The sequence below is a fragment of the Carcharhinus amblyrhynchos genome, chromosome 20 (assembly GCF_965287045.1).
Source record: "Carcharhinus amblyrhynchos chromosome 20, sCarAmb.v2.hapA, whole genome shotgun sequence".
Lineage (NCBI taxonomy): Eukaryota > Metazoa > Chordata > Chondrichthyes > Carcharhiniformes > Carcharhinidae > Carcharhinus > Carcharhinus amblyrhynchos.
Window position 1 is genome coordinate 8,183,670 of NC_137343.1, and position 14,800 is coordinate 8,198,469.

The 14,800-nt window shown below is 42.5% G+C and overlaps 1 long non-coding RNA gene across 1 annotated transcript; it reads left to right on the forward strand.

Moving 5' to 3' along the window:
- Window positions 1–1,244: 1,244 nt before the first annotated feature.
- On the forward strand, window positions 1,245–13,975 carry LOC145356049 (uncharacterized). Its single transcript, XR_013889060.1, has 3 exons — window positions 1,245–1,345; window positions 4,349–4,984; window positions 13,675–13,975. It is a non-coding gene; the product is annotated as an uncharacterized LOC145356049 (long non-coding RNA).
- Window positions 13,976–14,800: the final 825 nt, after the last annotated feature.

A 14,800-nucleotide genomic window follows, 5' to 3' on the forward strand; every position in this document is an offset into this window, starting at 1 on the left:
ATGAATCGCAGTGACAAGTACCCCAAACGTCAAATTCCTTACGGTTACCTATGTAAAATAAGCAGCAAAAGGCGAGGCCGCCTTCACATTCTGTTTTACACGCGGAAGCGAGCAAAGATAATAAAGTGAAATAAAGCCGCGCTTGTCCCGTCCCCAGACTTCTGGGAGATGGCAGCTAATGTCCGAATATTGGAGAGGTCCAGTGACTTTCAGACCAGAATTCAGAGAGATCCAGCTTTCTGTCTCCAACTTGTGTTTGGATTTTTTTAAACTAAAAAGTCATTGGCATGGCGGGACTTTAAAACGGAGGAGGTAATGAATAACAGTGTTAACAAAAAGTTGTACAAATATACATTTTAAAATTGTCTTTTCGAATTGCTGGTGGCTACACTATCTCTCTCTCTCTCTCTATATATATATAAGCCCTGGGTAAACTTTGCAACTTCGGTAAGATTATTTCCCTCTATCTCACGTCCTGCCCTTTTTTTACACTGTCTACTTTCCCAATCAGCGCTCATTCTCGCAGTAAATTACAACTGCTTTTGCTATTCGTTACATAAAGGCAACGCACACACGCTCACAAACACATATATGTATATGTGTATGTATATGTATATATATGTATATGTGTGTGTGTTGCCTTTCTGTTATCGAGGGAGAGAATATGTATATATGTGTGTTACCTTCGAGTAACGAATAGCAAAAGCAGTTATAACTCTCTGCGAGAATGAAGCTGATATGTTTTATGTATATTAGTATTTGTGTTTATTATATACACAAAATATTGTAAAATACCATTCTTCACTGGGACACGTCCTCAGTAATTTATTATTAAAAAAACTAAATGAACTAATCGATTTTGTAGCATTAACTTTGTATCTAATGCCATAATATCGCTGATCACTTCTCACCACGATCCATTTGACTGGCCAGAGAAGATTCACATTGCCATACTCGGGATGTGAGGTTGGGGCAGATTTCAATGTGTTTTCGATCCGAACAGGCACAAGAAACAATTTGCATTTATATAGCGCAGTCAGCATAGTCAAAAGTCCCAAGGCGCTAAATATATGTCATTTATCCTGACACTGAAAGTATTATGGCAGATGTAAGGTGGCCAAAGGCTACCTGATAACAATCTAACACATGTAGAAAGAAGCGATCGGCAGTGCTGACAGGTAGTGGAGTTGACGTGTTTACCTATTAAAGAAAGATGCCGTTTCCTTCCCCTGAAGGGAGAAAAAAACAGCCCCAAGATGCGAAAATAACAACCCGGGCAAACGAATCATCGGATCACATTGAAATGGCAAAGTGAAATCGGGAACTGTTCCAATTGCAAGCTAAGGTATTTACCATCGGCCTTCCAGCATATTTAACATAGGTGGGACTTGATTTGAAACGTTGCTCTTTTCCTGAATACTTAACAGTCTTTGAGATAACTTGGGCGCAGGGAAAAATGGCGGGGGTAGGGTTGGGGCGTGGGGGGTATTGCTGAAATTCATCGGCTAGCAATGGCAAGAAAGAAATCAGAACCGCCTAACCTTTTATGAGCAGCTATTTTCCGCCGAGATTCCTAGCGAGGAGATTGCAAGGAAAAGCCGGGCGCACTCAGTTGAATATGAAACTGCAACCAAGTACTCCACACGCAGAGGCTTAACCAGCCCAGAGCCACGGCTTGCTCTGGTCATTTGCAAAGGCAGTAAATACATTTTGAGTGTACAATTTTTTTTTTGCCTGTCTGCTATTGCTGTCACGCCGCAAAGATAAGGAAGGCAATACCGATCAGAAGGCAGTGGGCAGGATTACCAATCTGGGTGGGCAGTGGTTTTTCCTTCTTGCCTTAATTCAGTCTTGAGGAGCCACAGATCTATTCAATTGCACGCTGCAAAACCGCGCTGAAATTTCCCCCATTCTCATCTCAAATGAAACACACTTCGGAGTAACAATAAATGCCCGCCAGTTAAAATCGCACCCATTTCGCTAACCTTTGCGCCCACGGAAAACGCTGTCAGTCATTAAGAAATCTATTTCAGTCCCTCTTCACAGTGGACTGCCAGGGGTTAGCATTGCTGCCTCACAGCGCCAGGGACCACGGTTCGACTCACAGCCTGGGTCACTGTCTGTGTAGAGTCTGCACGTTCTCCCTGTGTCTGCGTGGGTTTCCTCCGGGTGCTCCGGTTTCCTCCCACAGTCCAAAAATGTGCGGGTCAGGTGCATTGGCCAAGCTAAATCGCCCCTTAATATCACGGGGACTAGCTAGGGTAAATGCATGGAGTCATAGGGATAGGGCCTGGATGGGATTGTGGTCGGTGCAGACTTGATGGGCTGAATGGCCTCCTTCTGCACTGTAGGATTCTATGATTTTGATGCCCATATAATATTAGAGTTGCTGTCTGTTTGCAATGGGCAAACTCTCTGTAAAACAACGGAAAGGCGCCGACTCTAATATGGCCCCATTCATAGTAGGTCGCAATGATTCTCGAGGTGGGTTTGGGGGCACCCACCTTTCAGTAACTTAAACAATCCATTCAAAATAACACATTCCTGAGATCACACCCTTTCGCAACGCCTCGGTGCCAACTTCTTCCCAGACTCTGCACTTAAGGCAAGCGAATTCATTTCATATCAAAACCACACCAGGAAAAACATCAGACCTCCAGCCGGCAAATTGCTAAATGTTTGTCCAGCTCCTCCTGGAAGCGTCGAATCCCCTTTCTTCGCAATTTACATTTTATTTAAAAAGTCATTTTCAAGGTGGAATATTTAACAAGTCCCGGTTATAAATATTACCCGAGGAACTCCCCCCCAGCACAACATGGTACCAAAACTCAGAAAGCTGCAATATTATTATCGAACATGGGATCTCATGTGAACTGTTTTACACGTCGCTTTCATGGCGGAAGTTTTCCGATGCTTTTTGTCGTTACAGAACAATACAAAACAGACGAGGCCACTCGGCCCGCTGTGCCTGTGCAGGCCTCACAGTAACTCTTAAAATTTAACCTATACCGCCGTTGTGTGCCAATTAAGAGGCTCGTTGCAATTTATATATTTTTTTGTAGAGATTACTATTGTAGCCGCTCAGGTAATTGGAAAGCGCTTCGCTCCTTCTGACCACAAAGGCTGGAGCACTTATAACAATTATCACAGGACGCGTTCTGTAAAGGACACAATAATTCCTCGTCTGGAAGTTCTTTATTTTTAAATAGAAGGTGGCACGCCGGCCCATCTTTGTCGCCAGTCCCATTGTCCGTCTGCTAAAGATGCCTGGGTTAAAAAAATAACCTTTTCTTTGCCGTGAAGCCTTTCCCATTGAGTCACACTTCCTAATTAAGCAGGTGTGTAGATACACGCGATTTGCTACAGTTAATGTGCCTTTTATTAAGTGTTTGTTGTGCCTGAACATTTTAATAGGGCAATCAACAGCACCACTCCAAACTTTTCTTTACCCATTCACGTGTCCACTATCAAGAATGATTCATGAGCCTCTAAGTTTCCTGAGGAGACTGATAGCTTAACCAGATAAAGAAATCACCTGAAAGGTGGCCTGACCTCAAATAAACTCAATTTAACTCCAAGTTTGGTATAAGGAAGACAAACAAGGGAGACGGAGGGGGTTGGGGTGGCGGGTGGGTGGAGAGGTGAGTTAGCCAGGTCACTGAAATCGCCTAATAGGCAGTCTGATTTAGTACCGATCTGTTGATACGATATTTCGATGGGAAGGTGAGACAGGGTAAAAGTTACTTTAGCACAATTGTCTCAGAGTGCAGTGAAGGCTTTTAAGAGCCACGCGGTGGTTAAATCAACAGAAGGCAGACAATTGGGTGGGTGGGTGGGTGGGTGGGTGGGGGGGTGAGGGAAAAAAAGGTACATCTTTCCTCGTCCCAGGGTTACCCGGCGGATCAACTCCCCCATCTCTCACGCACTAGGTTAGGATGTTAAACCCTCGCGCCTGTTTTCTGAGGACAAAAGGAGGACGCAGTCTTTGTGAGCGAACTTCTTGGGGGGCGGGGGGTGAGAATGGAAGGGATCTTTTCTGGCTATTCAGTGTGTCTTTCAGCGTCAGGTCACCTGGAAATATAAATGACCACTAGAAAAGATTATCGGTGGTCCTTGAGAGTTTAACATTTCCAGGAGCTAGTACACTTGAAACAAATGCCTGGTGGATTTCCTTTCTGCATAAGTAATGCACTATCTGTCAGTGAGTGTTTATCTGCGCGTCAAGAGAATAAATGTTTAAAATAGTAAATATCTCGACGTCTCCAAATTGGAATAATTTGTTATAGATTGCTTTATCCTTTACTGTATATGTTAGTATTTCTGATTAAGGGCATTGTTATATTTACAGACGCTGTTTTGTGTTGTTCCATATTATGTCTGCTAACAAACAGCAGTGATTGAACTTTCTGATTGTATTCGCCGCTGAGGTTCTTTGTAGTTCGTGTAAACATCAGCACACAATCGCAAGCAGGAAAACGCTGCAGAATCGACCATTGCTCTCCGAGGAATTCATCAATGACAATTAACCAAAAAATGTTTCAAATCTCAACGTGTCCGTTATGCAGAATTAACAATACATTATGTGAGTGTGGTGTAGCTTAAATGTGTTTTACCGGATTACTGCAGAACAGCGATGAGAAACTGATTGTTGACTCTTGTGTGAATTGATGATTAAATAGTTACTGGATCTTGCAATAAATAAGATGCAATTTAATCAACAATTAACAATGCATAGTGTTGGGGAAATCACTTCCCAATTTTTTAAAGACTGCTTTATTATGTACAATTAATTCTAGCAGTTTTGATTCTGTATAAAATTACATGTAATAGCTATTAATGTGTTGAATTTGATTTCGATTTGATTTATTGTTGTCACATGTATTCGTATACAGTGAAAATTATTGTTTCTTGTGCGCTACACAGACAAAGCATACCGAAGGAAAGGAGAGAATGCAGAATGTGATGTTACAGGCAGAGCTAGGAGGTAGGTCCATTTGTGAAAGTAGAACTGTATTCAAAAGCCCGCTGATGTTACCAGCAATATTAAAACACATACAGTTTGGGTACACCTTCAATGCCTCCTGATTCCGATCCGAGAGCCCAGTTTTAACGGCCGCCTCTCCTCCTTCCGTACTTTCGAGTACAAACAATTATTTTAAAACCTTTTTCGTTCCCCTTTGTCGCAAAATAAAGGCAAACCATTAAAAGCACAGAACCAAGCGCAGACACAAAAAATGCTGACTAGCACTCCACACAAAAACACTCCGCGCAGTTTCCAGGGATACTCGGGGATATTTCAGAAATGATTGTTAATTCGCTTTGGTAAATACCTCGAATGTCCCTTAATTTATAGTCTTGGAAATTTTCAGGCCAGTGAAATGATACACACAGTGAAATAGAGGGTCTTCCCTGGGATGTATGAACATGCATTCTGAAGCCAGCGCAATGATAGGAAGGGCGCATTCACCATCAACACATCGAGTGTGAAACCATTTCATCAACTGCAATGTGTGAGAAGGCGCTAGTCAAATTCAAATGAGTTATGTACCCAAATTACACATATAGCCCAAAAATGTATGTGCGCGTATATGGAATGGCTCAGCAAGAAGTCTCACAATACCAAGTTAAAGCCCAAAAGATTTATTTGGTAGCACGAGCTTTCAGAGCTTTGGAAAGCTCCGTGTTACCAAATAAACCTGTTGGACTTTAGCCTGGTGTTGTGAAACTTCTCACTGTGCCTACCCCAGCCCAACGCCGGCAATTCCACATCATGTATATGGGATGTGAAGCGAAAGGTGATAATGCAGCCTTGGCCCGCAGACTCCACATTGGCAAAGGAAATTCGATAAAACCCGTGTTTATTCTAAATATTAAGGCGGCGTGCGTCGTTCTTGCACATCAATTCCGCCTCAAATAACCCCCACCATTTCATGTTTCGTTCGAATACTCCGATGTATGCTTTAACCCGTAGATATGTCACAAGCTGTTAGGCATCCAAGGGTTCAATACTGCCATCCAAAGATCTCTTCTATTTACTTTATTTGTTTTTTATTTAAGTAAGGCTTACATTAACACGGCAATGAAGTTACCGTGAAATTCTCCTATAATTTGGCCTGTTGCTGATTTTATCAGGTTAAAGTGCGCCGTTTTAAATACCTTCCAATGTGAGTGAATGTTAATACAGAGGGTGATCTGTATATCGTGAAGTCTGCCGCAATCATTTAATCTCCATTTCTATGCTGCTGATACGTGTATAGGTTTCTTATTTTTCCTGTTTGCTCTCACAAACCTTAATTTTAATTAAAAAAAACGAAAACCGTTTAAAATGTGCGTCGAACCATTATTTCTGACCATCTATCAGTCAATAATATGCAGATGCTTGCCTTCATTATCCGTCCCTGTATCACATCGTATTATACAACATATAATATTATATATGATATATCACACTATGATAATATGTTATATATATGTACATGTGTGATATACATGGTTTATATATGTTACTTATAGACCGTATATGTAATATATGTTTGTATGGATTAACTAATCCTTCCGTATTTTCTAAAATAAATGTAACTTGCTAGTTTAAACTTTGTTTTACTTTAGAATTGTTGGTGAATATCCTATTGGCCCTTCCAGCAAGATTTTATTCCATTTTAACTCAAAGCATTAGTAAACACATCACAATCATCCACTGCATCTACGAAATGAAGTTCACGCCATTACTCCGAAATTCCTCTCAGCTCCTATTTTAGCGCAGGTATTAAATCTCCCAGGGTATCAGCTCGCACACGAGCATTTTGAGCTAGCTGTGCTGCTATGGGACGGTGTGATAATAACACGAACATTATTTCTCCGACTTTCGCAGAAGCCCGTTAACTGGATAACCAGAAGAGCAGGGAGATCAAATACTGAGGGCAAATGGATTGAAATCGAATTTTATGGCTCCTTAACGAAATGTCACAAAACAATAAACTGGGGCTTGCTGCTGGAATTTTTACTTAAATAAGCACCACCAACAGATAGTTTAATAAAACGGATCTAAAACTGCAATAACCATGATTCTATCCAAATCAGCCTCAAATTCCTAGGCTATGTTGCTCCATGTCACGATTCCAATATTTCAACATATAATATGTTGTGAGATTTCTAATTGGAATCATATTAGAGTAAGACAGGACTTCTGTATTTCTTAACATATTGAGTTAGTCATTTCCTTTCCAACCTTTCAGCTACTAACTGTGGGTTCAACCAACACCTGAGGCTGGCTCTTTTCTCAGCCGAATAACAGGAATTTCTCTCCAGCTGTGGGTCAGCCCTATGATCCTCAACAATTAAAATAGACGCGTTGTGTTAAGGTTTAAAGAGGTGTTCTGGCTTTTAGCATTGCTGTTAAAGATGAACTGTAGAGATTTGAGAATCCTGCCCTTATCGCCCCCCCTGCACAGTAACAATTTTTTAGGTCTTTGATCAGCCCGTTCTTTCAGTGATTTGAGGAGGGAATGCTTTTGCATCATTTAAAAGTTAGAACGGGGTGTACTGAGTCTGACTCCCAGACAGACTGGGACTCGCAGAGAGTGGAGCAGAGCAGGAAAGCTGATCCCGCCTGGGATTTGGAGACTGGGATACATTGACACGTTTTCAGACATCTCGCAACCGCTTCAGCATGCGCTAAATTTACAACCAACCGGTAAACGTTAGCACACATGCCTATTTCCAGTTTATGTCCCTCTGCTTATTAGGCAGAGGTAGGTGCGGGAGGCGAGAGTGTGAAAGGTATATATCATATTCAGCAATTTAACGGACTCATCCTTCCCCCTCGAAATTCGGTCTATACTGGGGATTTGATCGCAAAAAAAATCCTATAATAAAGCGCATCGGAATCTCTACAGCAAACAGGTCGATTTGACTTTTTATTAAATAAACACGCTCGGTTCCAATTCAATTTCAATTCACTGAGGATTGTTGGGGATATAGGAGGTTATGGAACTGGGAGATACAGTATGCATTTTGCGGCGAAAATGCACACGAATAGTCAATTTCAGCCTCGGTCACTGTCTGTGTGGAGTTTACACGTCTCCCCATGTCTGCGTGGCTTTCGTTCGGGTGCTCCGCTTTCCTCCCACCGTCCAAGGATATGCAAGGTTTTAAAGTTTATTTATGAGTGTCACAAGTAGGCTTACACTGACACCTCAATTAAGTTACTCTGAAAATCCCCTAGTCACCACACTCTGGAGCCCATTCAGGTATACTGAGTGACCATTTAGCATGGCCAATGCTGTTAACCAGACTGCGGGAGGAAACCGGAGCACCCAGAGGAAACCCACGCAGACACGGGAAGAATGTGCAGACTCCGCACAGACAGTAACCCAAGCCGGGAATCAAACGCGGGTGTGCAGGTGGATTGGCAATGCTAAATTGCCCCTTAGTGCCCCAAGATGTGTAGGTTAGGGGGATTAGGGATAGGACAGGAGAGAAGAGGGTAAGATAGTCAGAAACTCAGTGCAGTCTCGAGTCGAATGACCTGTTCTGCACTGTAGGGATTATACAATTCTATGAAAAAATTTTTTGAAACGACCTTTGTTAATTAATTGGGAAAGGCTTACAGACAGTGGGTGGTTACTGTTTAAAAACACACATTTTATTGAAGTCTCGTTCCATTTTAGTTCCTATCTTTTCGAGAAAGAATTCTATCATGAATCATAAAGCATCGCCCTATTATATCAATCGGTGTACGAGATTGCACCTAACGCCCTGCTACAAAATGCTGAGCTAAGTATTAAGCATGAGTTTGGCATGCTTCATGGAACATCCATATGTACATTTCAGTGATTTATGAGACATTCAATTTATATAGACATTAATGAGGTGCAAATTCAGATAATAGACAAATTCAGGCGGGTAAGTGGAACTGATCCACTTCAGATCAGCCATGATCTTATTGAATGGCGGAGCAGGCTCGAAGGGCTAGATGGCCTACTCCTGCTCTTATTTCTTATGTTCTTACGTTATGTTCTTATCACTTTGACTCAAAGCAGGAGATTTTAGGACAGGTGACCAAATTGTTCCTGAAAGAGGTAGATTTTAAGGTGGGTTCTAAAATAGCAGAAAAGTTTAGGAGGACATTTCAGAACTTGAGGGGTGTGCTGGGAGAAGGGACGGAGGTGTCTTGGCAGTCAAAGCCTTGGCAGAAAGGCGAGGTGAAAGAAATAATGGATGCATAAGCATCGCAGGACTGGAGCAAGCAGAAAGCTCGGAGAATGTTGGAGGAGGACTTAGAGATGATGATAGTTTTACAAGAGGCCGTTCGGCTCATTGCCAAGGCCATGGAAGGATTTGAACATGAGAATGTTAAAATAAAAGCAAAAAAAAAGTAGATGCTGGAATCTAAAACAAAGACAAACCAAAAAGAAAAGCTGGAAAATCTCAGTAGATCTGACAGCATCTGTGGGGAGGGAAAAGACAGTAAGAAGTCTGACAACACCAGGTTTAAGTCCAACGGATTTATTTGATAGTAAACTCACAAGCTTTCGGGGTTTCTCCCTTCGTCAGGTGAATGGAGAGTTCTGGCCTCAGACAGAGCATATAACATCACAGAGAGTTTACAGATTACTGAAAAACTTGATGTCTGTGTCGATATGCGCAATCTTCTTGGAGATGAGGGAAAAGAGCCAATGTTTGGAGTCTAGATAATCCTTCGTTAGAGCTCTGACGAAAGGTCATCTGAACTCCAAATCATAGAAGTTTACAGTGCAGAAGTAGGCCATTTGCCCCATCGAATCTACACCGACCACAATCTCGCCCAGACTCTCTCCCTGAAACCCCACGTATTTGTCATAACTATTCCCCCAACACTAAGGGGCAATTTAGCATGACCAATCGCCCTAACTCGAACCATGCCTCTATTCTCTCCCCACACATGTTGTCAGACCTGCTGAGATTTTGCAGAGATTCTGTTTTTGTACGGGAATGTTAAAATTGATACATCTGGAATAGGGCGTGTTGAACATCCCTCTCCCGACTTGAGGAGGGACTAGCTCAATAGGCAACTCACTGCTGCCACGGGGGAGCAAAGTGGAATGAATAGTTAATGGACCGGCTCAAATTGGATCTTCATCCTGTTAAGCAGGAAACTCACCTACTTTGGACTAGTAAACATTCCCACCAAGCATCCCTCCCCATTTACACTTTAACTCGTTGGTGTTTTAGATTGATTTTCACGGACAGGTGACCGCATTAGACTTGAGGTCGTCAGTTTAATAAAGAAAATATGGCGCTCATTGCTTCCTGATGGAAAGTATTTGCAGGAAATATCCGATTAGTAGCAAATCCTGAGGATCATGTGGATTTCCCATGGTCTCAGGGTCAGTTTAAATTGGTCAGCGAGGAATGAAATATGTTAAAAGTTCTTGTCTATAAACCACATATCTCCCTTTTAATCGATACACGGTTCCTCAGACCAGTAGAAGCAGCAATGCTTTAACTGGGAGAGAATTTTCTAATTACCCTACTTTTGGAATGTTTTAGAAAATTACATCTCCCCATCTCTGACTGCAAAGGTGGTTCGAGTCCCACTCCCCCCAGAGATGCGAATACACATTCTCGGCTAACACTCAATTGCAGTACGGTGGGGGTGCTGTACTGTCCAAGGGTGGAGTCTTTCGGATATGATTGTTAACATTTTTCTGCATTGTTATTTGGGCATGCGATGTCCTAGTGGTACTATCGCCACATTATTAATCCAGAAACTCAGTTCATGTTCCAGGACCCTGGGTTCGAATCCCGTCAGGGCATATGGTGGAACGTTTTACAGGGCGTCTTGACAAATACATGAATAGGATGAGAACAGAGGGATAAGGTTCCCGGAAGGGTAGGGGGTTTTAGTTCAGCTGGGAATCATGGTCAGTGCAGGCTTGGAGAACCGGAGGGCCTATTCCTTTTTCTTTGTTCTTTGGAATTTGAATTCATTAAAAAATATCTGTAATTAAGAATCTACTGATAACCATGAAACCATTGTCGATTGCCCGAAAAACTCATCCGATTCAGTAATGTCCATTAGGGAAGGAAATCTGCCATCCTTACCTGGTCTGGCCTACATGTGACTCCAGAGCCACAGCAATGTGGGGTTGACTCTCAACTGCCCTCGGGAATCAAGGCTTGTGCAATAAATGCTGGCCAGCCAGCGATGCCCATGAATTAATAAACAAAAATAATACGTCCTACTTCACTATTGTGGGGAATAACAGAGAGTTCCCTGAACAATCATTTTGCTGTTCGGAGGGGCTTGCTTTGCACAGCCTGCCTGCCCACAGTACTGATGTGGAGATGCCGGCGTTGGACTGGGGTAAACACAGTAAGAAGCCTCACAACACCAGGTTAAAGTCCAACAAGTTTATTTGATAGTAAACCCACTTGCTTTCGGGGTTTGCCCCTTCGTCAGATGAGTGGAGAGTTCTGGTCACCCTGAAAGCTAGTGGGTTCAATATCAAATAAACTTGTTGGACTTTAACCTGGTGTTGTGAGACTTACTATTGTGCCCACAGTGACTATATTTCAAATAGTCCTGGTTGTAAGGCACGTCCAGATCCGCTACGGAAATGCAAATCCGCCTGGATCCGCGTACTTTGTTTATTTTTCTCCCTCGAAGGTCGAAAATGAACAACCAGTGATTGGAAACATTTTTATCGCTGGCCCTTCTCCCACCTCTTGCAATGTAGTGACATCAACCGCCATGTCCTACATCATCAGAGCGAAGAAGCCCAGTCAGATACCCTGGTGCACTCTCTGCAGAAGTGATGTGACAGTGGGAGCTGATGGTGTGAATCCCTCGTTGTGATATATAAACACAAACACATCACAGCTAATTATAAGGACGACCATTCTGAAAATGGAAGGGTTAAACAAGTCAGTATCAGGTTTCTAAGATATGATTTGATTTACAGAGAAAATTCCGTTATTCTCAGCGCACTTTCCTTGGGCAATATACTGGTCCACTTATTAAAATACTTCAACCAAGAGATACTTTGTATTGTCATCACTCCCCCGCTCCCCGTCTCCAACCAACAACATTTCACAGTTTAAAAAAAGCAAATTACTGCGGATGTTGGAATTTGAAACCAAAAGAGAAAATGCTGGAAAATCTCAGCAGGTCTGGCAGCATCTGTAAAGGGAGAAAAGAGCTGACGTTTCGAGTCCAGATCACCCTTGGTCCATCCTTGACAAAGGGTCATCTGGACTCGAAACGTTAGCTCTTTTCTCCATTTACAGATGCTGTCAGATCTGCTGAGATTTTCCAGCGTTTTTTTCCTTTTGGTTTAACATTTCGCAGTTGCTGCACCCGGATACTGATCACTAACCTCAGGCAGACTGATCGCTGCACGCCTGTTGTGTCTTTCACCGCTCACTTTGTTGATTCAGTTGCGAGAACCGGCGGTAAGAATGAATAATAATAAACACCAATCAATTCACAGCCTCCTAAAAAAAAAATCATTTGATACGCGTACAATTCGGGACCTTTCGATTGCCTGAGGGTTCGCCAGCACCTTGCTGGTGCGTGTGCTGTAGACACACGACACGTGTACGTTGGGGAAACTCCGTTTTATCGGGGTTGGTTTGTGAATTGAAGGGAATGCAACTCAGTGAATCCATCAATAAATCAGCCCCCCCCCCTCACTCACACATTCACTAGCAATCTATCGGTAGTGAACGCTAACAGAAGTTGCGTGGCCGAGCAAGGAAATAAAAACACCAGAGAGAGAAAAAAAGCATAATTCTCGAAGATAATTCATGTGTATGGAATATATCAGTAAATGTGTTATCTATTACTGAATACATTGCCGCAAAATCTTCCATTTTGCAGAGATTTATAAAGTCTCCCCTACAATAACAATGTCATGTTACAATCTAGTAAGAAGTCTTAGAGCACCAGGTACAACTGTACAAAGCCCTCTCCAAACCTGTTGGACTTTAACCTGATGTTGTGAGACTCCTGACTGCGCCCACCCCAGTCCCACGGCGGCATCTCCATATCATGTTACGATCTAACTTATTTTCCAAGGCGTTGCTCTCATTACAACAGATGATATCTGTCCTCACTGCATTAATCTCTGATCTCTAAATTGCAGTGATCTGTGCCAGTTGATTCCCGCTTTCTGTCAGATTGCGGGTAAACATTGCTATCAGTGGCTTGATTTGAAGAATTGTTAACATTGTTTAATTATTAAACAAATTAATGTTTCTGGTTCCCTTCATGCGGAGATATTGGGGAACGGTGGCTGGTTTGTAAGTGCATAGAATAAACCGAGCACAAATAAAGTGGACTCATATTTCGAGGTTGGTTCAAAAAGGAACTAAATCTCTCCCTGATCTAGAAGGGAGGGGAGGGGCAAGTCTATACTGGGGTAACAGGACTATTGCAAGACCCAAACACTGAGCAATTCTAATTCTATGTTTTACTCTCGTTCTATGCTTCTAAAACTTCATTCTAACTCTTTTAAACTCTCTAACAATGCTTACACCCTAGCTATGACACTACAATCTGCACTCTCTCGTTTCCTTCTCTGTGAACGGTATGTTTTGTCTTTATTGCGCGGGGGAAACAATGCTTTTCACTGTATGTTAATGCATATGACAATAATAAATCAAATCAGTGGGGCTTTCTTTAATCCTCAGGGTTCGGAGCCCACCCCAAACCCTAGGAAAGGGGAAAACAGACACAGAAGGTCTACTCCAGCCGGGACAACTACAGAAACCGCAGGAAACACTCAGCAGGTCTGGCAGCATCTGTGTGGAGAGGAAACAAAGTTATCGTTTCAAATCCCAGTGACTTTTCTCCAAAACCTATTCCCGCAGTTGGATTTGACTCCACTCACTAGACACCATTGCCCGGGCGAACGGCAAAACCTCGGGTGCACATTTTAAGTCACATTTCAGAAACGAAATACCCGGAAGCACCCCTCCGTGGTTAATAATAGAACAAGGTTAACAGTCCTTGACACCAAAGTGGTGACATCGGTGAGTACCAGCCGTTAGGCAGGAAACAGGGGGTCAAGTTACAACAACACTTTTATTTCCGGAGTGATTTTGCTAACGACATGTGGACTGGGTAGAATCAGCAATTCCTCCATTCCCACCCAGACAGCAGGTTGCAAGCTCTGTAACCCGTGCCAACCAGTCGGGTTGACAGAATTCGGCCGCAAAACACGCATGCAGAGAGAGAACGGCACAGTTTGATATCATTTGTAGAGTTCCATATTAAAATTGGTGGGTTGAACGCGTCACCACCGTTTGTTCTTCAGTCCCAGCGACAACTAACAAGGTTCTTCCCAGTACGTTAGCCACCCCAGAGCCGTTCCCTTTTTTTAGCTATTCCATTTCCAAATAAAATTCAGGAACTTGAAATCGAAATATATATCCGAATGCTTTGCCTTCGTTCACACAATATGAAAAATAATTGGTGTTCAATTATTACCAGTCCCGGCACACGCCGAAGGCACTGTTTGATTTCTAAACTCCAGAATGTAACAATAATGTTGTTTTATATTGAAAACCGTTTTGTTTAGAATCAGAGACAATGTTTTGTTGTTATCGCTGAACACAGCGAAACCAATGAAACCAACTCCTTCGTTTATTAGTGTGAATTTCTGATTTGATTTGCTTTATTATTGTCACAGGTATTGGTGTACAAGTGAAAAGTATTGTTTCTTGCGCGCTAAACAGACAAAGCATGCCGTTCATAGAGAAGGGAAGCTGGTTCATTATCTGGAGTTCTTTTAACAGTTTCGCTCACTATATCTGG